This window comes from Triticum aestivum, chromosome 5A, assembly GCF_018294505.1.
Source record: "Triticum aestivum cultivar Chinese Spring chromosome 5A, IWGSC CS RefSeq v2.1, whole genome shotgun sequence".
NCBI lineage: Eukaryota > Viridiplantae > Streptophyta > Magnoliopsida > Poales > Poaceae > Triticum > Triticum aestivum.
Genome location: NC_057806.1, coordinates 63,294,596 through 63,320,757, shown reverse-complemented (window position 1 = coordinate 63,320,757; position 26,162 = coordinate 63,294,596). Strand labels below are relative to the sequence as shown.

Here is a 26,162-nt window from a genome sequence, read left to right as displayed (position 1 = left end):
AGTGGGAGGATTGCTCTCCACTCGGTAGGATTTTTTCAAACTTAGGCGAGTGCCGGACTGCAGCTAAGTCTCCGAGTGAGAAAACTTAGGCGAGTACTGGACTGCAGCTAAGCTCCCGAGTGGGAGGATTGTTCTCCACTCAGTAGGATTTTTTCAAACTTAGGCGAGTGCCGGAGTGCAGCTAAGTCTCCGAGTGAGAGAACTTAGGCGAGTACTGGACTGTAGCTAATCCCCCGAGTGGGAGGATTGCTCTCCACTCGGTAGGATTTTTAAATACTTAGGTGAAACGGGTTCGCAGCTAAGCCCCCGAGTGGGAGGCTGGCTCTCCACTCGGTAGGATTTTTAAATACTTAGGCGAAACGGGTTCGCAGCTAAGCCCCCGAGTGGGAGGCTGGCTCACCACTCGGTAGGAAATTATTTTTACAAACTTAGGCGAAGCGGATTCGCAGCTAAGCCACCCACTGGGGGATTTCTTACGCAAAGAAAAAAATAACAATCATTGACAAAATTATAACGCTCTTGTCTTTGATAAATAAACTACAGGAGTTTTTTCTTATTACATTTCATCCGAGTGAGAATTCAAGTATAAAAGGGGCGGAGTAGCTCCGCATTCCAGGCTCATGGCTCATCAATCTGGCGATCGACATTGTAGAGGTGGTACGCTCCATTGTGGAGGACTCTGGTGACTATGAAGGGGCCTTCCCAAGTAGGAGCGAGTTTGTGTGGTTTTTGCTGATCCACTCGGAGGACTAAGTCTCCTTCTTGGAAGGCTCGACTCTTCACATTTCTGGCATGGAATCGACGCAAGTCTTGCTGATAGATGGTCGATCGGACCATGGCCATTTCTCTTTCGTCTTCCAGGAGGTCGACTGCGTCCTGCCGGGCTTGTTCTGCTTCATCTTCAGAGTAGAGCTCGACTCGGGGGGCGTTGTGAAGCCGGTCACTCGGCAAGACTACTTCGGCTCCGTAGACCAGAAAGAATGGGGTTCTTTCGGTCGATCGGTTCGGGGTTGTCCTCAATCCCCAAAGGACTGATGGAAGCTCGTCGACCCATGCACCTGTTGCATGCTTGAGATCGCACATCAATCGAGGTTTCAGTCCTTTGAGAATTTAGCCGTTCGCTCTTTCCGCTTGTCCATTCGACTGGGGGTGAGCGACCAAAGCGTAGTCGACTCGTGTGCCCTGAGAGGCGCAAAAGGCCCTGAATTTGTCGGAATCGAAGTTTGACCCATTGTCAGTGATGATGCTGTGCGGAACTCCATATCTGAATATCAACTCTCCGATGAAACTGATAGCAGTGCAAGCATCAAGATTCTTGATAGGCTTAGCTTCAATCCATTTGGTGAACTTGTCGACTGCTACTAGCACATGAGTGAAGCCGCTCCTGCCTGTTCTCAGTGGTCCAACCATGTCCTGTCCCCAAACACTGATGGGCCAGACGAGTGGAATGGTTTTCAGGGCTGACGCGAGCTTTTGCGACATATTGGAGTAATACTGACATCCTTCACATTTGTCGACTATCTCTTTCACCATTTCATTTGCTCTTGGCCAGTAGAATCCGGCTTGGTATGCTTTAGCCACAATTGTCCGAGAGGATGCATGATGACCACAGGTCCCCGAGTGGATATCATCAAGGATCATCTGACCTTCTTCTGGTGTAATACACTTCTGACTGACTCCAGTCGCGCTTTCTCTATATAACTGTCCCTTTATGACTGCAAAGTCCTTGGATCGACGGACGATCTGTCGAGCCTCTTCTTCGTCTTCTGGGAGTTCTTTCCTTAGGATGTACGCGATGTACGGTATTGTCCAGTCGGGAGTGATGACCAAGACTTCCATGATTAGGTCGACCACAGCTGGAACTTCAACTTCAGTCGGATCCGTGGTGCTTTTTGGCTGCGGGGCCCCTTCAGTGAAGGGATCCTCCTGAACTGATGGTGCGTGGATGTGTTCCAAAAACACATTGCTGGGAATGGCTTCTCTTTTGGAACCTATTTTTGCCAAATCATCAGCTGCTTGATTTTTCAGTCGGGGTATGTGATGAAGTTCTAACCCCTCGAATTTCTTCTCCAGCTTTCTCACTACATTGCAATAACCAGTCATGGCCAGACTTCTGACGTCCCACTCCTTCATCACCTGATTAACCACCAAATCTGAGTCTCCATAGACCATGAGGCGACGGACGCCGAGTGAAATGGCCATGCGCAACCCATATAAAAGTGCTTCATATTCTGCCTCGTTATTGGAGGAATCAAAGTGGATTTGAAGAACATATCTGAGATTATCTCCTCAGGGGGAGACCAACACCACCCCGGCACCGGAACCATTCAGCATTTTGGAACCGTCGAAGAACATGGTCCAATGCTCCGAGTGAACCTGAGTCGGCAATTGCTGTTCAATCCACTCGGCGACGAAATCTGCTATTGCCTGGGACTTGATAGCTTTCTTTGCCTCGAACTTGATATCTAGAGGAAGGAGTTCAATCGCCCATTTAGCCACTCGACCAGTTGCATCTCTATTATGCAGGATCTCTGACAATGGAGCGTCGCTGACGACTGTAATGGAATGATCAGAGAAGTAGTGAGCAACTTTCTTTGTGGTCATATAAATCCCATATACAAGCTTCTGATAATGAGGATATCTTTGCTTCGACAGGGTCAAAACTTCAGAAATATAATATACTGGGCGCTGAACTTTGAAGGCTTTTCCTTCTTCTTCCCGCTCGACCGTAAGTACCGTACTGACGACTTGTCCCGTGGCTGCGATGTAAAGCAGCAAAGGCTCCTTGCTGATTGGAGCAGCAAGCACCGGCTGGGTGGAGAGCAGAGCTTTTAGCTCTGCAAATGCTGCATCAGCTTCGGGAGTCCACTCGAACTTGTCGGACTTCTTCATCCATCGGTAAAGAGGCAATGCCTTTTCACCGAGATGAGATATGAATCGACTTAAAGCGGCCAAGCAACCAGTAAGCTTCTGGACGTCGTGCACTCGCACAAGACTTTTCATTCGAAGTATAGTACCGATTTTTCTGGATTTGCGTCGATTCCCCGTTCAGAAACGAGAAAACCGAGTAATTTTCCGCCAGGAACTCCGAATGCACACTTTGAGGGATTAAGCTTGATATCATACCTCATGAGGTTGGCAAAGGTTTCAGCAAGGTCAGCCAGCAGGTCAGAACCCTTCCGTGACTTGACCACAATGTCATCCATGTATGCTTCCACATTCCGACTGATTTGAGTGAGCAAAAACTTCTGAATCATCCTCATGAATGTGGCTCCGGCATTCTTGAGGCCGAACAGCATGGTAACATAACAGAAGCACCCGAATGGAGTGATGAAGGCTGTTTTGATCTCGTCAGGTCCATATAGACGGATCTGATGGTACCCGGAATAGGCGTCTAGAAAAGACAGTCGCTCACATCCCGTAGTCGAGTCGACTATCTGATCGATGCGGGGGAGAGGAAAATGATCTTTCGGGCAGGCCCGATTGATATGTTTAAAGTCAATGCACATGCGAAGTGACTTGTCCTTCTTGGGGACCATGACAACGTTGGCGAGCCACTCGGAGTGGTAGATTTCTCGGATGAACTCCGCTGCTAAGAGCCGAGCCACCTCCTCGCCAATAGCCTTTCTCTTCTGGACGGCGGACCGTCGGAGATGTTCCTTGACAGGTTTTACTTTTGAGTCAACTCTTAGGCAGTGCTCAGCCAGCTCCCTGGGAACACCCGGCATGTCAGAAGGCCTCCATGCGAAAATGTCCCAGTTCTCACGGAGGAACTGGATGAGCGGTTCTTCCTATTTGGAGTCGAGTGTTGTTGAGATATGAGTTGGAGAAGCGGTGGGATTGGTCGGGTGGATGTGAGCTGTCTTCGTTTTGCCAGACGAGTGAAAAGCTGATTCTGTAGCGGGCTTCTTGGCTCGCAACAAAATCACTCGGGTCTGCAGTCTTCTGGTATTCCTGCAGCTCCACCACTACCATCTGAGCATTAGCGATCTTCGAACCTTTCTGAAAACATTCTTCCGCTTTCTTCCGATTGCCCATAATAGTGATCACACCTTTGGTGCCAGGCATCTTCAATTTGAGATACACATAACATGGTCGGGCCATGAAGCGTGCATAAGCCGGCCTGCCCAAAATAGCGTGATAGGCACTCTGGAAGTCTACAACTTCAAACGTCAACTTTTCTTTGCGGTAATTCTTGGAATCACCGAAAACCACATCAAGAGGAATCTGGCCGAGTGATTCAGCCTTCTTTCCAGGAATGACTCCATGAAAACTCATGTTGCTGGTACTGAATCTAGACATCGGAATGCCCATCCCTTTCAACGTCTCAGCGGATAATATGTTCAAACCACTGCCACCATCCATCAAGACTTTGGTCAGTCGAGTGCCTTCAACAACTGGGTCAACCACCAAAGCTTGCCTCCCAGGGGTGGCGATGTGCGTTGGGTGATCGGACCGGTTGAATGTTATGGCAGTATGAGACCACTTCAGATAACTGGGTGTTGCCAGAGCAACCATATTCACCTCTCGGTTGATAACTTTCAGTCGACTTTTGCTTTCAACATTAGCAAAAATCATCAGGGTGGAATTGACCTGGGGGTATCCATCATCACTATCTTCCTTGTCCTCAACTTTGTCCGACTCCTTTTCCTTATCTTTGGGCTGCTTGCCCTGGAACTGCTGGATCAAGAGTCGACACTGTCGAGTGGTATGTTTCGGGTAAATGAAATTACCCTCTTCATCTTTCTTGGTGTGGACGAGACAAGGCAAATCCAACACATCATTTCCGTCCTGGTCTTTAACTTTCTTGGGGTTCCAAGGTCCTTTGGATTTCCCTTTAAACTTTCCTTGGGTTACAGCCAAGGCTTCCCCAGGAGGAGCTGGCTCGGCTTTCCGCTTCTGTTTCCGATTGGAATTTCCTCCGGTTTCTTGAGCGACTGACTTGAGCTTGCCACTCCTGAGTCGATCCTCATCTTCACCATTAGCGTACTTGGTGGCAATCTTCATCATCCGATTCAGAGACATATCTCCGGTCCGACCGAATTTCAGATTCAGTTCTCTGTACTTGATGCCTTCTTTGAAGGCACAGACTGCTTGGTGGTCAGGCACATTCTCTACCATGTGATGTAACGTGATCCATCTCTGGATGTAATCCCTCAAAGTTTCATTCGGCTTCTGCATGCAAGACCGCAGTTCCGTCAGCCCTGCCGGTCGCTTGCATGTTCCTTCAAATGTGGTGACAAACACTCGGGCGAGATCTTCCCAAGTGTAAATGCTGCTGGGTGCTAACTGGTTCAGCCACGCTCTGGCCGAGCCTTCCAACATGAGAGGCAGGTGCTTCATGGCCACTTCGTCATTGCCACCGCCAATCTGGACGGCCACTCGGTAGTCTTCAAGCCAAGTATCGGGCTTGGACTCACCAGTGAACTTACTGACTCCAGTCGCCAACCTGAAGTTGGGAGGAATCACAGCGGCCCTGATGGCTCTACTAAAGCACTCTGGCCCCGAAACATGTGCTCTGCTGCTGGTAGGTGCATATCTGTCGTGACCTTCTCGGTGAGCTCTGTTCCTGTCGACCAAACCTTGAACGAGAATGGATCTCGCATGAAAACCTGGCTCCCTGGAGTCGACTGGAATCCTTCGCCCAACACTATGAGGGCGCCTGTCATCCTGCTGTCGAGGCGCATACGACCCGCTCCTCGGGGGAGGGGTGGGCACTCGACGTCGATCGTCACGATCGAATCGGTGATCATATTGCTCACGGTTCCCATACTAATTACGTCGGTCCCCACGTCCCTCACGCCTCGGGGGCGATCTTGGGCTATGAGCCGACTGGACTGTGTCTACAGCAACGGATCTGCTGTGAATCCTGTTCTGCGACTGAGAAACAGCGGAATTCTGGACTCCTGCTCCCCGGAGTAACGCACTGATCTGCAGCAAGCCTCTGCCAGCCTCCAACTAGGAAGGCTGAATCGACTCTGCTATACGGGCTGCAGCTGCTAAATTCTGAATCGGAGTTCGATATACCTGCGAGGGCGGAAAGAGCTGACGTCAACTGGATTCGGGAACCCGTTGTCGCGCACGCACGTCGAGTGCTCGCTGGAGGTTCTCCAGTCGAGTGCGCTCGGCCAAGTTTGCCAGGCGCGCGTCCTCCAAGGCATGAGCCTCGGGGGTTTCTCCGACGATAGGAGTGTGCAGCGCATCCATGTTCCGGCGACGAAGTTCTTCTCTCTGCAGTGACGTGAGAGGCTTGGGGAGATATTCCTCATGGGGACGGGACGGGTCGCCTCCACCCGCGACTCCGTCGGTGCGGGGAAAACCGGGAGGACTGGGCGGTCCATCGACCATCAGAACCTCCACCGCCGGATCACTGCTGTCGCACTCGGATGCGGTCTCTGTAGAGCCAGTCGACAGATCGAACAGGCCGTAGAGGGATTCATCGGGCTCGATCGCCATGACTTGAGGGGTGGTTGACTGGCGTGCCACTGCGTGTCTCACCCACCGCTGAAGTCTCGACCGACCGGAGCACTTGCGCCGGCGGGAAACAGGGAGGGAGGACAACGCAGGAGCCGACCGATAGTGGGTCGACGGTTGCCGCAAAAGGATGCTGCAGACGCACACGTGAAAGTGCGTCGCCCGGCGGACAGGGAGCGCGTCCACGTCGAGCGGAGCCTCCTGAAGCCAAGAGGAGTCGTCGGCGATGAACGTCGCCGAGATGGATCTCGCGGCCCTCCACCAAAACTCCACCGGAAACCATGATGATTCGGATCGGAAAAGATCGCAACTCCTCCAACAAATCGCTAAAACACCTGCCCCACGGTGGGCGCCAACTGTCGTGGTTCTAAGTCTGACAGTAATGTAGGGGGGTAGGTATGGGGAGGCAAGATCTTAGCTATGGAGAAGTTGTAAGCACGCGAGGTTTACGAGTTCAGGCCCTTCTCGAAGGAAGTAATAGCCCTACGTCTCGGAGCGCGAAGGCGGTCGACTGGATTATGCGTGTATGAATTACAGGGGTGCGAACCCTTTACACTGAGGAGGGGGGTGGCTTATATAGAGTTCGCCGGACCCCTCCGGCCCTTAGTTATGCAGGGTTTTAAATACATTAAGGTCGGGCGTTACTGGTAACGCCCTTAATAAAGTGCTATGATGACCATAAAAGCTACTTAATAACCGACCATTAGCGTGCGGAGTGCATTTAGGTCTCCTGGCCGTCGAGTGGTTTGGTCTTGGTTGAGTGTCTTCGAGTCTGTCGAGTGGAACACCTCCAAGTCGATTGAAAGGTGATTTCTTCTAGAGATGTCCTTGGGTAGGGCAGTTTGGATAGGTCCATGACCCTACCCTAGGTACATAGCTTCATCATAGGGCATTATCCATTATTAGGCGACAGTTGTAATGGTAGTAGCGGACGTGGGAGTGGGAAGCATAAGGGATGAAGCCGGGGGTAACATGCCGGATGCGATCATACCAGCATTAAAGCACCGGATCCCATCAGAACTCCGAAGTTAAGCGTGCTTGGGCGAGAGTAGTACTAGGATGAGAAACAGAATGCACGTGTGCGATATATATTAAGCCCGTCATCATATTTTTGACATTTGCGATATGTTTTAGCTCGGAGCTCATTAGTCACGCGTCTAAGGAGAGTTGGGGCACGAAAAGCGCGTTCTGAAAGGGGTGTAAAATACGTGTTGCTGCGGTGTAGAGGGAGGTGTGGAAATCGTGGTGAACTCGTCTTCGTAGTTGAGCGAGAGAGTAAGTAGTATAGGGTATTATCCATTACTAGGCGACGGTTGTAATGGTAGTAAGAATGTACAGCCGTCTTTGTAGTGGACGTGGGAGTGGGAAGTATAAGAGATGAAGCCAGGGGTAACATGTCGGATGCGATCATACCAGAACTAAAGCACCGGATCCCATCAGAACTCCGAAGTTAAGCGAGCTTGGGAGAGAGTAGTACTAGGATGGGTAACCTGCTGGGAAGTCCTCGTGTTGCATTCCGTTTTTAATTATTTTTTGCGCCCCGTGAGAAACAGAACGCACATGCGCGATATATGTTAAGCCCGTCATCTTATTTTTGACATTTGCGATATGTTTTAGCTCGGAGCTCATTAGTCACGCGTCTAGGGAGAGTTGGGGCATGAAAAGTGCGTTCTGAAAGGGGTGTAAAATACGTGTTGCTGCGGTATAGAGGGAGGGGTTGAAATCGTGGTAAACTCGTCTTCGTAGTTGAGCGAGAGAGTAAGTAGTATAGGGCATTATCCATTACTAGGCGACTGTTGTAATTGTAGTAAGAATGTACACCCGTCTTTGTAGCGGACGTGGGAGTGAGAAGTATAAGGGATGAAGCCAAGGGTAACATGTTGGATGCGATCATACCAACACTAAAGCAGCGGATCCCATTAGAACTCCAAAGTTAAACATGCGCAATATATGTTAAGCCCATCATCTTATTTTTGACATTTGCGATATGTTTTAGCTCGGAGCTCATTAGTCACGCGTCTAGGGAGAGTTGGGGCACGAAAAGTGCGTTCTGAAAGGGGTGTAAAATACGTGTTGCTGCGGTATAGAGGGAGGGGTGGAAATCGTGGTAAACTCGTCTTCATAGTTGAGCGAGAGAGTAAGTAGTATAGGGCATTATCCATTACTAGGCGACTGTTGTAATTGTAGTAAGAATGTACAGCCGTCTTTGTAGCGGACGTGGGAGTGAGAAGTATAAGGGATGAAGCCAAGGGTAACATGTTGGATGCGATCATACCAACACTAAAGCAACGGATCCCATTAGAACTCCAAAGTTAAGCGTGCTTGGGCGAGAGTAGTCCTAGGATGTTTGACCTCCTGGGAAGTCCTCGTGTTGCATTCCCTTTTTAATTATTTTTTGCGCCCCGTGAGAAACAGAATGCACGTGCGCGATATATATTAAGCCCGTCATCTTATTTTTGACATTTGCGATATGTTTTACCTCAGAGCTCATTAGTCACGCGTCTAGGGAGAGTTGGGGCGCGAAAAGCACGTTCTGAAAGGGGTGTAAAATACGTGTTGCTGCGGTATAGAGGGAGGGGTGGAAATCGTGGTAAACTCGTCTTCGTAGTTGAGCGAGAGAGTAAGTAGTATACGGCATTATCCATTATTAGGCGATAGTTGTAATGGTAGTAAGAATGTACCGCCGTCTTTGTAGAGGACGTGGGAGTGGGAAGCATAAGGGATGAAGCAGGGGGTAACATGCCGAATGCGATCATACCAGCACTAAAGCACCGGATCCCATCAAAACTCTGAAGTTAAGCATGCTTGGGTGTGAGTAGTAATAGGATGGGTGTCCTCCTGGGAAATCCTCATGTTGCACTCCCTTTTTAATTATTTTCTTGTGCCTCATGAGAAACAGAACACACATGCACGATATATATTAACCCCATTATCTTCTTTCTGACGTGTGCGATTTGTTTTAGTTCGCAGCTCATTACTCATGCGTCTAGGGGAGTTGGGGCGGGAAAGCGCGTTCCGAAAGGGTGCAAATTACGTGTTACCGTGGTATAGAGGGAGGGGTGGAAACTGTGGTAAACTCGTCTCCGTAATTCAGCAAGAGAGTAAGTAGTATAGGGCATTATCCATTATTAGGCAACAGATGTAATGTTAGTAAGAATGTACAGCCGTCTTTGTAGCGGACCTGGGAGTGGGAAACATAAGGGATGAAGCCGAGGGTAACATGTTGGATGCGATCATACCAGCACTAAAGCATCGGATCCCATCAGAACTCTGAAGTTAAACGTGCTTGGACGGGAGTAGTACTATGATGGGTGACCTACAGGGAAGTCCTCGTGTTACATTCCCTTTTTAATTAATTTCTTGTGCCTCATGAGAAACAGAACGCACATGCATGATATATATTAACCACGTTATCTTATTTTTGACATTTGCGATATGTTTTAGCTCGCAGCTCATTACTCACGCGTCTATGGGGAGTTGGGCGCGAAAAGCACGTTCTGAAAGGGGTGTAAAATAATTGTTGTTGCGGTATAGAGGGAGGGGTGGAATTCGTGGAAAAGTCGTCTCTGTAGTTAAGCGAGAGAGTAAGTAGTATAGGTCATTATCCATTATTAGGAAACGGTTGTAATGTTAGTAAGAATGTATAACCGTCTTTGTAGAGGACCTGGGAGTAGGAAACATAAGGGATGAAGCCGGGGGTAACATATTTGATGCGATCATACCAGCACTAAAGCATCGGATCTCATTAGAACTCCGAAGTTAAGCATGCTTGGACGAGAGTAGTGCTAGGATGGGTGACCTCCTAGGAAGTCCTCGTGTTGCATTCCCTTTTTAATTAATTACTTACGCCTCCAGAGAAGCAGAACGCACATGCACGATATATATTAACCCCGTTATCTTATTTTTGACATTTGGGATATGTTTTAGCTCGCAACTCATTACTCACACGTCTAGGGGAGTTGGGGCGCGAAAAGCATGTTCTTAAAGGGGTGTAAAGTAAGTGTTGCTGCGGTATAGAGGGAGGGGTGGAAACCGTGGTAACTCATCTCTGTAGTTGAGTGAGAGAGTAAGTAGTATAGGGCATTATCCATTATTAGGAAATTGTTCTAATGGTAGTAAGAATGTACAGCGGTCTTTGTAGCAGACCTGGGAGTGGGAAGCATAAGCGATGAAGCCGGGGGTAACATGTCAGATGTGATCATACCAGCACTGAAGCACTGGATCCCATCAGAACTCTGAAGTTAGCGTTCTTGTGCGAGAGTAGTAGTAGGACGGGTGACCTCCTAGGAAGTCCTCGTGGGTTGCATTCCCTTTTTAATATTATTTTTCGCCTCATGAGAAACAGAACGCACGTGCGCGATATATATTAACCCCGTTATCTTATTTTTCCACCCCCTTTAGCTCGCATCTCATTACTCACGCGTCTAGGGGAAGTTGGGGCACGAAAAGTGCGTTTTGAAAGGGGTGTAAAATACGTGTTGCTGCGGTATAGAGGGAGGGGTGGAAACCGTGGTAAACTCGTCTTTGTAGGCGAAGGTTGTAATGGTAGTAAGAATGTACAGTCGTCTTTGTAGCGGACCTGGGAGTGGGAAGCATAAGGGATGAAGCAGGGGGTAACATGTTGGATGCGCTCATACCAGCACTAAAGAACCGGATCCCATCAGAACTCCGAAGTTAAGCGTGCTTGGGCGAGAGTAGTACTAGGATGGGTGACCAGTAGTACTAGGATGGGTGACCTCCTGGGAAGTCCTCGTGTTGCATTCCCTTTTTAATTATTTTTTGGTGCACCGTGAGAAAAAGAACGCACGTGCGCGATATATATTAAGCCCGCCATCATATTTTTGACATTTGCGATATGTTTTAGCTCGGAGCTCATTAGTCACGCGTCTAGGGAGAGTTGGGGCGCGAAAAGCACGTTCAGAAAGGGGTGTAAAATACGTGTTGGTGCGGTATTGTGGGAGGAGTGGAAATTGTGGTAAACTCGTCTTCGTAGTTGAGCGAGAGAGTAAGTAGTATAGGGCATTATCCATTATTAGGCGACAGTTGTAATGGTGGAAAGAATGTACAACCGTCTTTGTAGCGGACATGGGAGTGGGAAGCATAAGGGATGAAGCCGGGGGTAACATGTCGGATGTGATCATACTAGCACTAAAGCACCGGATCCCATCATAACTCTGAAGTTAAGCGTGCTTGGGCGAGAGTAGTACTAGGATGGGTGACCTCCTGGAAGTCCTCGTGTTGCATTACCTTTTCAATTATTTTTTTGCGCCCCGTGAGAATTCCCTTTTTAATTATTTTTTTGCGCCCCGTGAGAAACAGAACGCACGTGTGCGATATATATTAAGCCCATCATCATATTTTTGACATTTGCAATATATTTTAGCTCAGAGCTCATTAGTCACGCGTCTAGGGAGAGTTGGGGCGCGGAAAGCGCGTTCTGGAAGGGGTGTAAAATTCGTGTTACTGCGGTATAGAGGGAGGGGTGGAAATCGTGGTAAATTCGTCTTCGTAGTTGACCAAGAGAGTAAGTAGTATAGGGCATTATCCATTATTATGGGACGGTTGTAATGGTAGTAAGAATGTACAACCGTCTTTATAGCGGACGTGGGAGTGGGAAACATAAGGGATGAAGCCAGGGGTAACATGTCGGATGCGATCATACCAGCACTAAAGCACCGGATCCCATGAGAACTCTGAAGTTAAGCATGCTTGGGCGAGAGTAGTACTAGGATGGGTGACCTCCTGGGAAATCCTCGAGTTGCATTCCCTTTTTAAATATTTTTTTGCGCCCCGTGAGAAACAGCACATACATGCGCGATATATATTAAGCCCGTCATAATATTTTTGACATTTGCGATATGTTTTAGCTTGGAGCTCATTAGTCACGCTTCTAGGGAGAGTTGGGCCACGAAAAGTGTGTTCTGAAAGGGGTGTAAAATACGTGTTGCTGCGGTATAGAGGGAGGGGTGGAAATCATGGTAAACTCGTCTTCATAGTTGAGCGAGAGAGTAAGTAGTATAGGGCATTATCCATTACTAGGCGACGGTTCTAATGGTAGTTAGAATGTACAACCATCTTTGTCGCGGACGTGGGAGTGGGAAGTATAAGGGATGAATCCGGAGGTAACATGTCAGATGTGATCATACCAGCACTAAAGCATTGTATCCAGTCAGAACACCGAAGTTAATCGTCCTTGGGCGAGAGTATTACTAGGATGGGTGACCTCCTGGGAAGTCCTCGTGTTGCATTCCCTTTTTAATTATTTTTCTACGCCCCGTGAGAAACATAACGCACGCGCGCGATATGTATTAAGCCCGTCATCATATTTTTGACACTTGCGATATGTTTTAGCTCGGAGCTCATTAGTCACGCGTCTAGGAGAGTTGTGGCGCGAAAAGCGCGTTCTGAAAGGGGTGTAAAATACGTGTTGCTGCGGTATAGAGGGAGGGGTGGAAATTGTGGTAAACTCGTCTTCGTAGTTGAGCGAGAGAGTAAGTAGTATAGGGCATTATCCATTATTAGGCGACGGTTGTAATGGTAGTAAGGATGTACAGCCGTCTTTGTAACGGACGTGGGAGTGGGAAGCATAAGGATGAAGTCCGGGGTAACATGTTGGATGCGATCATGAAAGTGCAACTATCCCTGGGTGGTTTTGGTAATTCCTAACAACATATAGCTCATTGAGCTAACATTATTCCAAGATTAATATTTCAGGAAAACCTCAATGAATGGCATGGCATGGATGAGGAAAGTGGATCCCTCAAAATTCTAAGGACAAAAGTTTGGCTCAAGCTTGAAGCTCAAGACTCTACATTTTATATTTTAGTGATCCAAGATCACATTGAGTCTATAGGAAAAGCCAATACTATCAAGGAGGGATGAGGTGTTGCTTAATGGCTTGCTTCCTCAAAATGCTTAGTGATATGCTCCAAAACCCTCAACTACCTTCCCACACCCACATATGACCTAAACCAAAAGTCAAACTCGGCCCCACCGATTCTTTCTATCCGGCGCCACCGAGTTTCAAATGTCATAGCCACTGCCACAAACCCTAGGCAAATCGGTCTCACCGATAGGGATCTCGGTCTCACCAAGATGGGATTGTAATCTCTCTGTTTCCCTTCGTAACGTTTCAGTCTTACCGAGATGAGCGATCGGTCCCACCGAGATTGCAATGTAAACTCTCTGTTTCCCTTTTGTAACACTTCGGTCTCACCAAGATGAGCGAATCGGTCCCACCGAGTTTACCTGACCAACTCTCTGGTTAGCTTATTACCAAAATCGGTCCTCCCAAGTTTGTGTAATTGGTTACACCGAGATTACATTATGCCCTAACCCTAACCATATCGGTCTTACCGAGTTGCATCTCAGTCCTACCGAAAATCCCAACAGTCACTAGGTTTGTTGAATCATTCAGACCAAGTTTTACCATTCGGTCCCACCCAGTTTGGCAAATTGTGTCAAACGGTTAGATTTTGTGTGGAGGCTATATATACCCCTCCACCCACTCTTCATTCGTGGAGAGAGCCATCAGAACATACCTACACTTCCAGTACACATTTTCTGAGGGAGAACCACCTACACTTGTGTTGAGGTCAAGATATTCCATTCCAACCGTATGAATCTTGATCTCTAGCCTTCCCCAAGTTGCTTTCCACTCTAATCTTCTTTCCACCAAATCCAAATCCTGTGAGAGAGAGTTGAGTGTTGGGGAGACTATCATTTGAAGCACAAGAGCAAGGAGTTCATCATCAACACACCATTTGTTACTTCTTGGAGAGTGGTGTCTCCTAGATTGACTAGGTGTCACTTGGGAGCCTCCGACAAGATTGTGGAGTTCAACCAAGGAGTTTGTAAGGGCAAGGAGATTGCCTACTTCGTGAAGATCTACCGCTAGTGAGGCAAGTCCTTCGTGGGTGACGATCGTGATGGAATAGACAAGGTTGCTTCTTCGTGGACCCTTCGTGGGTGGAGCCCTTCGTGGACTTGCGCAACCGTTACCCTCCGTGGGTTGAAGTCTCCATCAACGTGGATGTACGATAGCACCACTTATCGGAACCACGACAAAAACATCCGTGTCTCCAATTGCGTTTGAATCCTGCAAACCCTTCCCGTTACATTCTGGCAAGTTGCATGCTTTACTTTCCGCTGCTCATATACTCTTTTGCATGCTTGCTTGAATTGTGTGGAGATTGCTTGACTTGTACTAAGATAGCTAAAATCTGCCAAGACCTAAAATTGGGAAAAGGCTAGATTTTTATTTGGTCAAGTAGTCTAATCACCCCCCTCTAGACATACTTCCGATCCTACAAGTGGTATCAGAGCTTTGGTCTCCATTTTCTTTGATTTCCATAGCTTTTGGCGGTCATAGCCTTGGTTTCACAACCTAGGAGAGTATGGCGTCTAGCGAGGGAAATTATCACCGTGGAGGTGCTTACTTTGATGGCACTAATTTTGCTAGTTGGCAGCATAAGATGAAAATGCATATTCTTGGCCATAACCCCGCCGTTTGGGCTATTGTGTGTATTGGCTTGCAAGGTGAGTTCTTTGACGGGAAAGAACCGAACCGTGAAGCCACCGCGGAAGAGTTGAAAATGCTGCAATACAACGCTCAAGCTTGTGATATCCTCTTCAACGGATTGTGCCCCTAAGAATTCAACAAAATCAGCCGTCTTGAGAATGCAAAGGAAATTTGGGATACTTTGATAGATATGCACGAAGGTACCGGCTCCGTCAAGGAATCCAAATTGGATGTGCTTCAAAGTCAACTTGACAAATTCAAAATGAAGGATGGTGAAGGTGTTGCTGAAATGTACTCTAGGCTTGCTCTTATCACAAAGGAGATTGCCGGCTTAGGGAGTGAAGAGATGACCGATAGATTCGTCATCAAGAAGATCCTAAGAGCCTTGGATGGAAAATATGATACTGTGTGCACATTGATCCAAATGATGCCCAATTACAAAGATCTCAAGCCAACGAAGGTCATCGGAAGAATTGTTGCTCATGAGATGTCACTCAAGGATAAAGAGGAACTTCACAACAAATCAAGTGGTGCTTACAAAGCCTCATGTGAAGCCCCCACATTATCGAGTGAGAAACAAACCTTCAATGAAGAATTGAGGTTAATGGTGAAGAACTTCAACAAGTTCTACAAGAGTAGAAGCAAAGAGAGAAGCTCCAAGTCAAGGTCCTACAATGACAAAAGATCTTCTAGTCGAGAGCGAAACTGCTACAATTGTGGAAGGCCCGGACACTATTCCAATGAGTGTACGGACCCCTACAAGAGAAGAGAAGATTCTCCCAAGAGAAGAAGTAGAAGAGAAGAATCACCATCTAGAGAAAGAAGGAGTAGAGATGATCGTTATGAACGAAGACCCTCACGGAGAAGCAAGGATTCGGAAATAAAGGACAAGTCATCAAGGAGCTACACAAAATGAAGACATCAAGCTCATGTTGGTGAATGGGTATCCGGCTCCGACTCCGACAACCACTCCGAGAGAAGCTATCACTCCGACTCCGAATATACTCAAGATGAAGGTGTTGCCGGTCTAGCACTTGTGACAACCAACTCCTACGACATATTTGACTCACCAAATGAAGGAGTTGGAACAAGCTTCATGGCTAAAGGCCCAAAGGTATCACACCCCGAGTATGTTGATTTCAATAGTGATGAAGATGACTTTTTAAGTGATGGTGATTTACTTGTTGACAACTCTAGTGATGAAAACTGTGATGAAACGTCAATTAATCATGCTAATCAAGATAAAACGAATGATAATGATAAGGAGAAGATTGAGTCTCTAACTAAAGAACTAAACACTCTTAAGTTAGCTCATGAAACTATCTTAGGAGATCATTGAGAACTTTTAAGGACTCATGAGAAATTACGCTTTGAAAATCTCAACCTTGAGCAAGAGCATGAGTTCTTAAAAGCAATCAATGATGATCTTCGTAAGAAAAGTTCTTCTTACATTGCCAAGCGTTTACTCCTATCCACTTACATGCCTCAAGTCAAGTCTAGTAACAAGAACAAGAAAGATTCTTCCTCTAGTAGTAACAATAATCATGCTAAATCCAATATTGTTGCTTCTAGTAGTTCTCTTGATTCCACTAATGATTCTCTTAGCCAAGTTACACTTGAGCAAGAAAATAGATTATTGAAGGGAATTATAGAGAAAGGTGTTTACAAGAGCCTTGCCGGAAGTAAGCAATTCGAGGAAATTGTACGCAAGCAAGGAAGGCATCGGAAGAATCAAGGTGTTGGTTTTGAACGAAAGTTCAATGCCAATGGAGTTGAGTGGGAAGAAGATCAATACCCCAAGACGAAGTTTGTTCCTCAACAAGAGAAGTATGATCCTACTTCTTTCAAAGGGACACAAGCTCAAGATGATCTTCCACCACAAGACCACAAGCAAAAAGGCAAGGACAAGCTTCAAGAGGAAATTGATGAATTTGAAGAAGCTCCTAAGGCCTTGGTCAAGTGGGTTCCCAAGACTACTTCAAGTTCCACTTCATCAAGTACAACTACAACACCGAGGATTCCCATCAAGATGGTGTGGATCCTGAAGAAGAACTAGAGAGTTCTTGAGGGTGACTCCGCCAACATACTTCACTGCTATCATCTTGGCAAGAACAAGTGCAATCAACTTCCACATCTTGCACTAGTTCAAGGAGTCACAAACCCTCTTGTTGGTAAGACAAGGGACAAGGTAACCTAAAAGCTTTCATAGACATCATCTTGTGTGTGCATCACTCTATGTCTATGGATATCCTTGTTTGTTCCTTGTGGGACTAACCCATGTAGGTATTGAAAGTGCAACTCACTCCAATGGATAGCTTCAAATGATCTACATCAACATTGAGCATCCACATCTTCAACATCTACATGAAGTCATCATCGACAAAACCCAAGGTTAGTTCATCCCTCTTAGGGGGGATCTCACATCTAGGGGGAGCTTTACTCTAAGAATTGAGCTAAAGCAACTCTAATGGTGTGAACACAACAATGCTTTATGTAAAAGTGGTAACCCCACTTGTGCTTAAACGATGAGTATGACCTATGATCAAATGTTCTCATTTGACTCCTAAGTCAATATACTCATATATAGATGACCTAGTCATCGCAAATTGTTTGATAGATGCTAGAATTGGTTGTGCATGCTTTGCCACATATTTCAATTGCCATTTTATTGTGTGAGCATGTTGATTGCATATTTCACTCATTCGAGGACATCCACTTGTTGTTTTGATTGATTGGTTTTCTTTTCTTTTGCCAAGTGGATGGACAAGAATGCCTAAGAACCCTCTCTAGCTATCTATCCTTTTCTCGTCTCAAACTCTATTCATGCTACATCACAAAATTTGATCAAGTCAGATTCGAACCACTCTGTGTGAGGAGCACTCGGAGTCCGTGATTCGTCATAGATTTAAACTTCCAAAACTTCTTTGTTCTTTTCGGTCTGACCGATTCCTCCATTTCGGTGATACCGAGATCACTAAGTCGATCTAGGTTTTCAATCTCGGTGCAACCGATTTGAACCTTTCGGTCACATCGAGTTTCAGTAATTGCTTGCAGTTATCAATCTTGGTGCCACCGAGTTGTTCCACTCGGTCACACCGACAGGGTCGGGCTATATATACTCACGTGCAAAATTTTGGAAATTTCTCCGAAACCCCTTCGCCCGCGCATAGCTCGCTCTGCCTCCAGGGTCTCCGGATTGTCTTCCTCGTTGCCAGCCGCTTCCTGTCACTGGTCTCCACCGCCGTCAACGGAATTCTTCCCCGCCGTTGCCGCCGTAGTGAGTTCATCACCGAACTAGGGTATGGACTCGATCACAGTGATATCCCCGTCCGATTCCTAGCACATTGCGTTCACTATGATTCTTACCACAATTGGAACGCTTCTATCCAGTCAAAACACTCCGTAGATTAGAGTTGAATTGAAAATTTAGGGTTAGGTTTCCACCGAAACCATCTCGGACCATCCGAGTTGTGGAACTCGGTACCACCGATTCGGCTTAGGCCATTACACATGTAATTTTTGGTCTGACCGAGAATTGCAAATCAGTGTGACCGAGTTCAGGACTTTGTGAAACCCTAGCAGTCTCGGTGCCACCGAACTGTGACTTGGTCTGACCGAGTTCACTATTTTAGGTTCCAACAGCTGCTTCGGTATCACCAAGTTTACAAATCGGTTGATCCGAAATGCTTTTTGTGGAAAACTAAAACTAAGTTTTTGACTCATTCTTTTGCAAAAACCTCTGCATTTTGTGATGCTCATCCACTCTATCTCATCTATATCTATTCACAGGGTCTGCTGTCAGTGTTTGCAATATGTCTGATCAGAGTGACAACCAGAACAGGTCAGAGGAGTAGGTTCACCTGAGTGAGAGCACTAGTCCCTCTAGCAGTTCAGATGATGGTAGCAGGAGCACTCCCAGCAACTTGCCCAAAGCTGCCACCAGAACAAGGAAGAAGAAAACTTCAGAGTCTGAGGATGAAGACTATGTGGCAGTTGAGGATGAGGCCACTTCCAAGAAGAAAGTGGTTAAGAAGGAATATAGCACTGCTACTGCCACCAAGCCAGGCATGAAGCAAAAGGTTCCTGCAAAGAGAATTCCAATGTCTAAGGGCAGAGCATCTACTCAAGTCCCTTTGGGATCTGAACCCAAAGAGGCTGCTGCAGAAGGGAAGAAAAGGAAGGAAAGGGTCAAAAAGACCATGGCCAGAGTGATTGGAAAGGCTTCCATGATGGAAGAAGAAGAAGAAGAGGTTGCTGCACCAGCACCCAAGGCACAGAAGCTTATGGGTGATGCTACCAGGACAGGGGCTGCTTCATCAAAGCCCAAAGAAGCACCCAAAGGAGCCTCCAAGCCCAAGAGTGCACCTAAGAGGAATACCAGGAGCATACCAGCCGCTGAGAAGAACAAGGCCCCAGTGCCTGAAGTTGCTGCTGATGAAGATGATGAAGGACAAGTCCTAAGGAAGCTCAAACCTAAGATTCCAGACCACAATGATGCTCATCCTTTGGCTGAGAACACAAAGATCGGGAGAGACTCAGGACTGAGGAAATGGAGAGAGATAGACCCATATGCTACAAGAAGAAGAACTGTTGTTGATTATAGGTTCCACACAAAGGAACAGCAAGATTTCTATGAGACAGTGCTGCTGGACAAGAAGCCTATAGTGTGTGAAATGAGGTGGGTCGACTTGAAGTATATCAAGGAAAATGAGGAACACTATCCTGGTGTGTTTGACAGCTTCAGTGCTTGTGGAGTTGCAAACTTTGTTGGGCAGAAGCTCACAAAGTGGAATGAGGAGCTCATAATGCAATTCTACTCCATAGCACACTTCTATCCAGATGGCAGGATAGTATGGATGTCTGAAGGTACAAGGTACAACTCAACTATTGAGGAATGGGCAAATCTGATCAATGCTCCTAAGGAAGAAGAAGATGACTTGGATGTCTATGCCAAGAAGAAGATGGATTACAACTCTATGGCAAACATGTACAAGGAGATTCCTGAAGATGATCTTGAGACTCACCAGTTTGGGTCAGTAAAACACTTGCTGTCAGGGCTGCCTACAATCAATTGGATCCTTAGGCACACTCTCTTGCCCAAGTCTGGTGATCACAGAATGATCAGAGGCCATGCAATTAACTCGCTACATATATTTGATGTGCCACAGAAGTTCAAGGTCATGAGCCTTATAGTTGAGACTATCAAGAGGACTGCAGCAGACCAGAAAAGAAGTTGTGGATATGCCCCACAAATCCAGGAGTTGATAAACTCAAAGATGGGCAGATGCACATACCTGTTGGATAAGGAACACTTGCCTATCTACCCAGACTTCGAGGACAATCAAGTTGTGATGAATGAGAATGAACCATCATCAGTACAAGCTCAAGAGAAGAAGGAGAAAGCAAAGAAAGAGAAGGCTGCCAAGATGCCAACTCAAGAGGAGGCATCTGAGTACTTTTTGAAAAGCAAGCAGGACCAGCTTGGTTATTTGATAGCATCAACTCTGAGGATTGAGAAGGGGTTGGCCACCCTGACTCAAAACCAGGAGAGCTTGGAAAGAATCGTGGAGCAAAAATTCTATGATTTAGATGTCAAAGTAACTGAGATTCAGTCAGTTGTGGAGCATCTACAAGATGATATGCAGGAGAGGAAGGGCAGAACAACCACTGATGCATTTGCCAGAGTGCCTCCAGCTCAGAGATCAACTGCAGTGCCAGTAACAGACACCAGAGCCACTTCATCTACACCAGCTACAACTTCAGTGCCACTAGCTCCAGCACCTACCCCAGCAGCTCCATCTACTTCGACTGAAGCCTTCATTCTTGGAGTTCTCCGGACACCACCACCTGAAGACCAAGCTTGAGAGACGTTTTAGTGCTATGCATTTTCTATGAACTTTTTGGTAACTTGTTGCCAAAGGGGGAGAAACATGTATAGATCATAGGCTTCGAGAGAGAGCGTTGCTTTTGTATACTCTCTTGCTTTGGTGGTTGAACTTTGTTTGTCTTTTGATTGCTTGAGATACTATGCTATTATCTCTGAGACATTGATGATCATGTGGTTGATCATAAGCTACACTTATGCCTGTTAGATGATATTATCTTACTTATCCTTATATGATCATTCACTTTGCTTGGTGATGAGTGCATGTATTCAATCTTTATTATTTTGAGCGCTCCACCAAGATGTATGTGACATGAAAGAGTAACCCATGATCCTAACTCATTGTGCATTTACAGTCCAAAGCAAATCTTAAGATATGCACAAATTTAGGGGGAGCTCTTGCCTTTCTCATACCTCTCAAAGCGACAATATCTTTCACTCTTATTATCATTTGTCGAAGCTTTGATCTATATGTTGTCATCAATTACCAAAAAGGGGGAGATTGAAAGTGCAACTATCCCTGGGTGGTTTTGGTAATTCCTAACAACATATAGCTCATTGAGCTAACATTATTCCAAGATTAATATTTTAGGAAAAGCTCAATGAATGGCATGGATGAGGAAAGTGGATCCCTCAAAATTCTAACGACAAAAAGTTTGGCTCAAGCTTGAAGCTCAAGACTCTACATTTTATATTTTAGTGATCCAAGATCACATTGAGTCTATAGGAAAAGCCAATACTATCAAGGAGGGATGAGGTGTTGCTTAATGGCTTGCTTGCTCAAAATGCTTAGTGATATGCTCCAAAACCCTCAACTACCTTCCCACACCCACATATGACCTAAACCAAAAGTCAACTTGGCCCCACCGATTCTGTCTATCCGGCGCCATCGAGTTTCAAATGTCATAGCCACTGCCACAAACCCTAGGCAAATCAGTCTCACCGATAGAGATCTTAGTCTCACCGAGATGGGATTGTAATCTCTCTGTTTCCCTTCATAATGTTTCGGTCTTACCGAGATGAGTGACCGGTCCCATCGAGATTGCAATGTAAACTCTCTGTTTCCCTTTTGTAACACTTCGGTCTCACTGAGATGAGCGAATCGGTCCCACCGAGTTTACCTGCCAACTCTCTGGTTAGCTTATTACCAAAATTGGTCCTACCGAGTTTGTGTAATCGGTCACACCGAGATTACGTTATGCCCTAACCCTAACCATATCGGTCCTACCGAGTTGCATCTCAGTCCCACCGAAAATCCTATCGGTCACTAGGTTTGCTGAATCGGTCCGACCGAGTTTAATCATTTGGTCCCACCGAGTTTGGCAAATTGTGTGTAACGGTTAGATTCTGTGTGGAGGCTATATATACCCCTCCACCCACTCTTCATTCGTGGAGAGAGCCATCAGAACATACCTACACTTCCAATACAAATTTTCTGAGAGAGAACCACCTACACTTGTGTTGAGGTCAAGATATTCCATTCCAACCTTGTGAATCTTGATCTCTAGCCTTCCCCAAGTTGCTTTCCACTCAAATCTTCTTTCCACCAAATCCAAATCCCATGAGAGAGAGTTGAGTGTTGGGGAGACTATCATTTGAAGCACAAGAGCAAGGAGTTCATCATCAACACACCATTTGTTACTTCTTGGAGAGTGGTGTCTCCTAGATTGGCTAGGTGTCACTTGGGAGCCTCCGACAAGATTGTGGAGTTGAACCAAGGAGTTTGTAAGGGCAAGGAGATCGCCTACTTCGTGAAGATCTACCGCTAGTGAGGCAAGTCCTTCGTGGGCGACGGCCGTGATGGAATAGACAAGGTTGCTTCTTGATTGACCCTTCGTGGGTGGAGCCCTCCGTGGACTCGAGCAACCGTTACCCTCCGTGGGTTGAAGTCTCCATCAACGTGGATGTACGATAGCACCACCTATCGGAACCACGACAAAAACATCCATGTCCCCACTTGTGTTTGAATCATCAAAACCCTTCCCGTTACATTCTTGCAAGTTGCATGCTTTACTTTCCGCTGCTCATATACTCTTTTACATGCTTGCTTGACTTGTACTAAGATAGCTAAAATCTGCCAAGAACTAAAATTGGGAAAAGGCTAGATTTTTATTTGGTCAAGAAGTCTAATCACCCCCCCCTCCAGCACTAAAGCACCAGAACCCATCAGAACTCTGAAGTTAAGCGTGCTTGGGCGAGAGTAGTACTAGGATGGGTGACCTCCAGGGAAGTCCTTGTGTTGCATTCCCTTTTTAATTATTTTTTTGCGCCTCGTGAGAAAAAGAACGTAATTCTTTTTTATGCCTCATGAGAAACAGAATGCACGTGCGCGATATATATTAACCCCGTTATCTTATTTTTGACGCTTGCAATATGTTTTAGCTCGCAGCTCATTACTCACACGTCTAGGGGGAGTTGGGGGTGCGAAAAGAGCGTTCTGAAAGGGGTGTAAAATACGTGTTGCTGCGGTATAGAGGGAGGGGTGGAAACCGTGGTTAACTTGTCTCCGTAGTTGAGCGAGAGAGTAAGTAGTATAGGGCATTATCCATTATTAGGCAACAGTTGTAATGGTAGTAAGAATGTACAACCATCTTTATAGCGGACCTAGGAGTGGGAAGCATAAGGGATGAAGCCGGGGGTAACATGTCGGATGCGATCATACCAGCACTAAAGCACCGGATCGCATCAGAACTCCGAAGGGAAGTCCTCGTGTTGCATTCCCTTTTTAATTATTATTATGCGCCTCATGAGAAACAGAATGCACGTGCGCAATATATATTAACACCGTCATCTTATTTTGGACGTTTGTGATATGTTTTACCTCGTAGTTAATTACTCACGCATCTAGGGGGAGTTCGGTCGCGAAAAGCGCTTTTTGAAAGGGGTGTAAAATATGTGTTGCTGCGGTATTGAGGGAGGGATGGAAACCGTGGTAAACTCGCCTCCGTAGTTGAGCGAGAGAGTAAGTAGTATAGGGCATTATCTATTATTAGGCAACTATTGTAATGGTAGTAAGAATGTACATCCGTCTTTGTAGAGGACCTGGGAGTGGGAAGTATAAGGGATGAAGCAGGGGGTAACATGCCGAATGCGATCATACCAACACTAAAGCACCGGATCCCATCAGAACTCTGAAGTTAAGCATGCTTGGGTGTGAGTAGTACTAGGATGGGTGACCTCCTGGGAAATCCTCATGTTGCACTCCGTTTTTCATTATTTTCTTGTGCCTCGTGAGAAACAGAACGCACATGCACGATATATATTAACCTCGTTATCTTCTTTTTGACGTTTGCGATTTGTTTTAGTTCGTAGCTCATTACTCATGCATCTAGGGGAGTTGGGGCGCGAAAGCGCGTTCTGAAAGGGGTGTAAAATACGTGTTACCGTGGTATAGAGGGAGGGGTGGAAACCGTGGTAAACTCGTCTCCGTAATTCAGCAAGAGAGTAAGTAGTATAGGGCATTATCCATTATTAGGCAACGGTTGTAATGTTAGTAAGAATGTACAGCCGTCTTTGTAGCGGACCTGGGAGTGGGAAACATAAGGGATGAAGCCGGGGGTAACATGTTGGATGCGATCATACCAGCACTAAAGCATCGGATCCCATCAGAACTCCGAAGTTAAGCGTGCTTGGACGGGAGTAGTACTATAATGGGTGACCTACAGGGAAGTCCTCGTGTTACATTCCATTTTTAATTAATTTCTTGTGCCTCATGAGAAACAGAACACACATGCATGATATATATTAACCCCGTTATCTTATTTTTGACAATTGCGATATGTTTTAGCTCGAAGCTCTTTACTCACGCGTCTATGGGGAGTTGGGCGCGAAAAGCACGTTCTGAAAGGGGTGTAAAATAATTGTTGTTGCAGTATAGAGGGAGGGGTGGAAATCGTGGTAAACGCGTCTCTGTAGTTAAGCGAGAGAGTAAGTAGTATACGGCATTATCCATTATTAGGAAACGGTTGTAATGTTAGTAAGAATGTACAACCGTCTTTGTAGAGGACCTGGGAGTAGGAAACATAAAGGATGAAGCCAGGGGTAACATATTTGATGCGATCATACCAGCACTAAAGCATCGGATCTCATTATAACTCCGAAGTTAAGCATGCTTGGACGAGAGTAGTACTAGGATGGATGACCTCCTAGGAAGTCCTCGTGTTGCATTCCCTTTTTAATTAATTTCTTATGCCTCATGAGAAGCAGAACGCACATGCACGATATATATTAACCCCGTTATCTTATTTTTGACATTTGGGATATGTTTTAGCTACCAACTCATTACTCACGCATCTAGGGGAGTTGGAGCGCGAAAAGCATGTTCTTAAAGGGTTGTAAAATAAGTGTTGCTGCGGTATAGAGGGAGGGGTGGAAACCGTGGTAAACTCATCTCTGTAGTTGAGTGAGAGAGTAAGTAGTATAGGGCATTATCCATTATTAGGAAACGGTTCTAATGGTAGTAAGAATGTACAGCCGTCTTTGTAGCAGACCTGGGAGTGGGAAGCATAAGCGATGAAGCCGGGGGTAACATGTCAGATGCGATCATACCAGCACTGAAGCACTGGATCCCATCAGAACTCCGAAGTTAGCGTTCTTGTGCGAGAGTAGTAGTAGGACGGGTGACCTCCTAGGAAGTCCTCGTGGGTTGCATTCCCTTTTTAATATTATTTTTCGCCTCATGAGAAACAGAACGCACATGCGCGATATATATTAACCCCGTTGTCTTATTTTTCCACCCCCTTTAGCTCGCATCTCATTACTCACGCGTCTAGGGGAAGTTGGGGCACGAAAAGTGCATTTTGAAAGGGGTGTAAAATACGTGTTGCTGCGTTATAGAGGGAGGGGTGGAAACCGTGGTAAACTCGTCTTTGTAGGCGAAGGTTGTAATGGTAGTAACAATGTACAGTCGTCCTTGTAGCGGACCTAGGAGTGGGAAGCATAAGGGATGAAGCAGGGGGTAACATGTTGGATGCGATCATACAAGCAGTAAAGAACCGGATCCCATCAGAACTCTGAAGTTAAGTGTGCTTGGGAGAGAGTAGTACCAGGATGGGTGACCTCCTGGGAAGTCCTCATGTTGCATTCCCTTTTTAATTATTATTTTGCGCCTCGTGAGAAAAAGAACGCAAGTGCGTGATATATATTAAGCCCGTCATCATATTTTTGACATTTGCGATATGTTTTAGCTCGGAGCTCATTAGTCACGCGTCTAGGGAGAGTTGGGAAGCGAAAAACGCGTTCTGAAAGGGGTGTAAAATATGGTAGTATAGGGCATTATCCATT

General features: G+C 46.3%; 11 non-coding genes and 6 pseudogenes across 11 annotated transcripts; all 17 read left to right on the top strand.

Moving 5' to 3' along the window:
• Positions 1-7,451: 7,451 nt before the first annotated feature.
• Positions 7,452-7,562, top strand: LOC123109066 (uncharacterized; annotated as a pseudogene).
• Positions 7,563-7,873: 311 nt separating this feature from the next.
• LOC123108906 (5S ribosomal RNA) lies at positions 7,874-7,992 on the top strand. Its single transcript, XR_006452252.1, has one exon. It is a non-coding gene; the product is annotated as a 5S ribosomal RNA (ribosomal RNA).
• A 743-nt stretch (positions 7,993-8,735) lies between these two features.
• LOC123109003 (5S ribosomal RNA) lies at positions 8,736-8,854 on the top strand. The gene has a single exon (XR_006452344.1). It is a non-coding gene; the product is annotated as a 5S ribosomal RNA (ribosomal RNA).
• Positions 8,855-9,218: 364 nt separating this feature from the next.
• Positions 9,219-9,337, top strand: LOC123108992 (5S ribosomal RNA). The gene has a single exon (XR_006452333.1). It is a non-coding gene; the product is annotated as a 5S ribosomal RNA (ribosomal RNA).
• A 362-nt stretch (positions 9,338-9,699) lies between these two features.
• On the top strand, positions 9,700-9,818 carry LOC123108928 (5S ribosomal RNA). The gene has a single exon (XR_006452272.1). It is a non-coding gene; the product is annotated as a 5S ribosomal RNA (ribosomal RNA).
• A 364-nt stretch (positions 9,819-10,182) lies between these two features.
• LOC123108963 (5S ribosomal RNA) lies at positions 10,183-10,301 on the top strand. The gene has a single exon (XR_006452306.1). It is a non-coding gene; the product is annotated as a 5S ribosomal RNA (ribosomal RNA).
• Positions 10,302-10,664: 363 nt separating this feature from the next.
• On the top strand, positions 10,665-10,784 carry LOC123109061 (uncharacterized; annotated as a pseudogene).
• Positions 10,785-11,097: 313 nt separating this feature from the next.
• Positions 11,098-11,238, top strand: LOC123108917 (uncharacterized; annotated as a pseudogene).
• Positions 11,239-11,603: 365 nt separating this feature from the next.
• Positions 11,604-11,721, top strand: LOC123108990 (5S ribosomal RNA). The gene has a single exon (XR_006452331.1). It is a non-coding gene; the product is annotated as a 5S ribosomal RNA (ribosomal RNA).
• A 401-nt stretch (positions 11,722-12,122) lies between these two features.
• Positions 12,123-12,241, top strand: LOC123108778 (5S ribosomal RNA). The gene has a single exon (XR_006452103.1). It is a non-coding gene; the product is annotated as a 5S ribosomal RNA (ribosomal RNA).
• A 365-nt stretch (positions 12,242-12,606) lies between these two features.
• LOC123109060 (uncharacterized) lies at positions 12,607-12,725 on the top strand (annotated as a pseudogene).
• Positions 12,726-23,008: 10,283 nt separating this feature from the next.
• On the top strand, positions 23,009-23,127 carry LOC123109052 (uncharacterized; annotated as a pseudogene).
• Positions 23,128-23,965: 838 nt separating this feature from the next.
• Positions 23,966-24,084, top strand: LOC123108865 (5S ribosomal RNA). The gene has a single exon (XR_006452205.1). It is a non-coding gene; the product is annotated as a 5S ribosomal RNA (ribosomal RNA).
• Positions 24,085-24,447: 363 nt separating this feature from the next.
• LOC123108872 (5S ribosomal RNA) lies at positions 24,448-24,566 on the top strand. Its single transcript, XR_006452214.1, has one exon. It is a non-coding gene; the product is annotated as a 5S ribosomal RNA (ribosomal RNA).
• Positions 24,567-24,930: 364 nt separating this feature from the next.
• On the top strand, positions 24,931-25,049 carry LOC123109010 (5S ribosomal RNA). The gene has a single exon (XR_006452350.1). It is a non-coding gene; the product is annotated as a 5S ribosomal RNA (ribosomal RNA).
• A 364-nt stretch (positions 25,050-25,413) lies between these two features.
• LOC123109049 (uncharacterized) lies at positions 25,414-25,533 on the top strand (annotated as a pseudogene).
• Positions 25,534-25,846: 313 nt separating this feature from the next.
• Positions 25,847-25,965, top strand: LOC123108997 (5S ribosomal RNA). The gene has a single exon (XR_006452338.1). It is a non-coding gene; the product is annotated as a 5S ribosomal RNA (ribosomal RNA).
• The last annotated feature ends 197 nt before the right edge of the window (positions 25,966-26,162 follow it).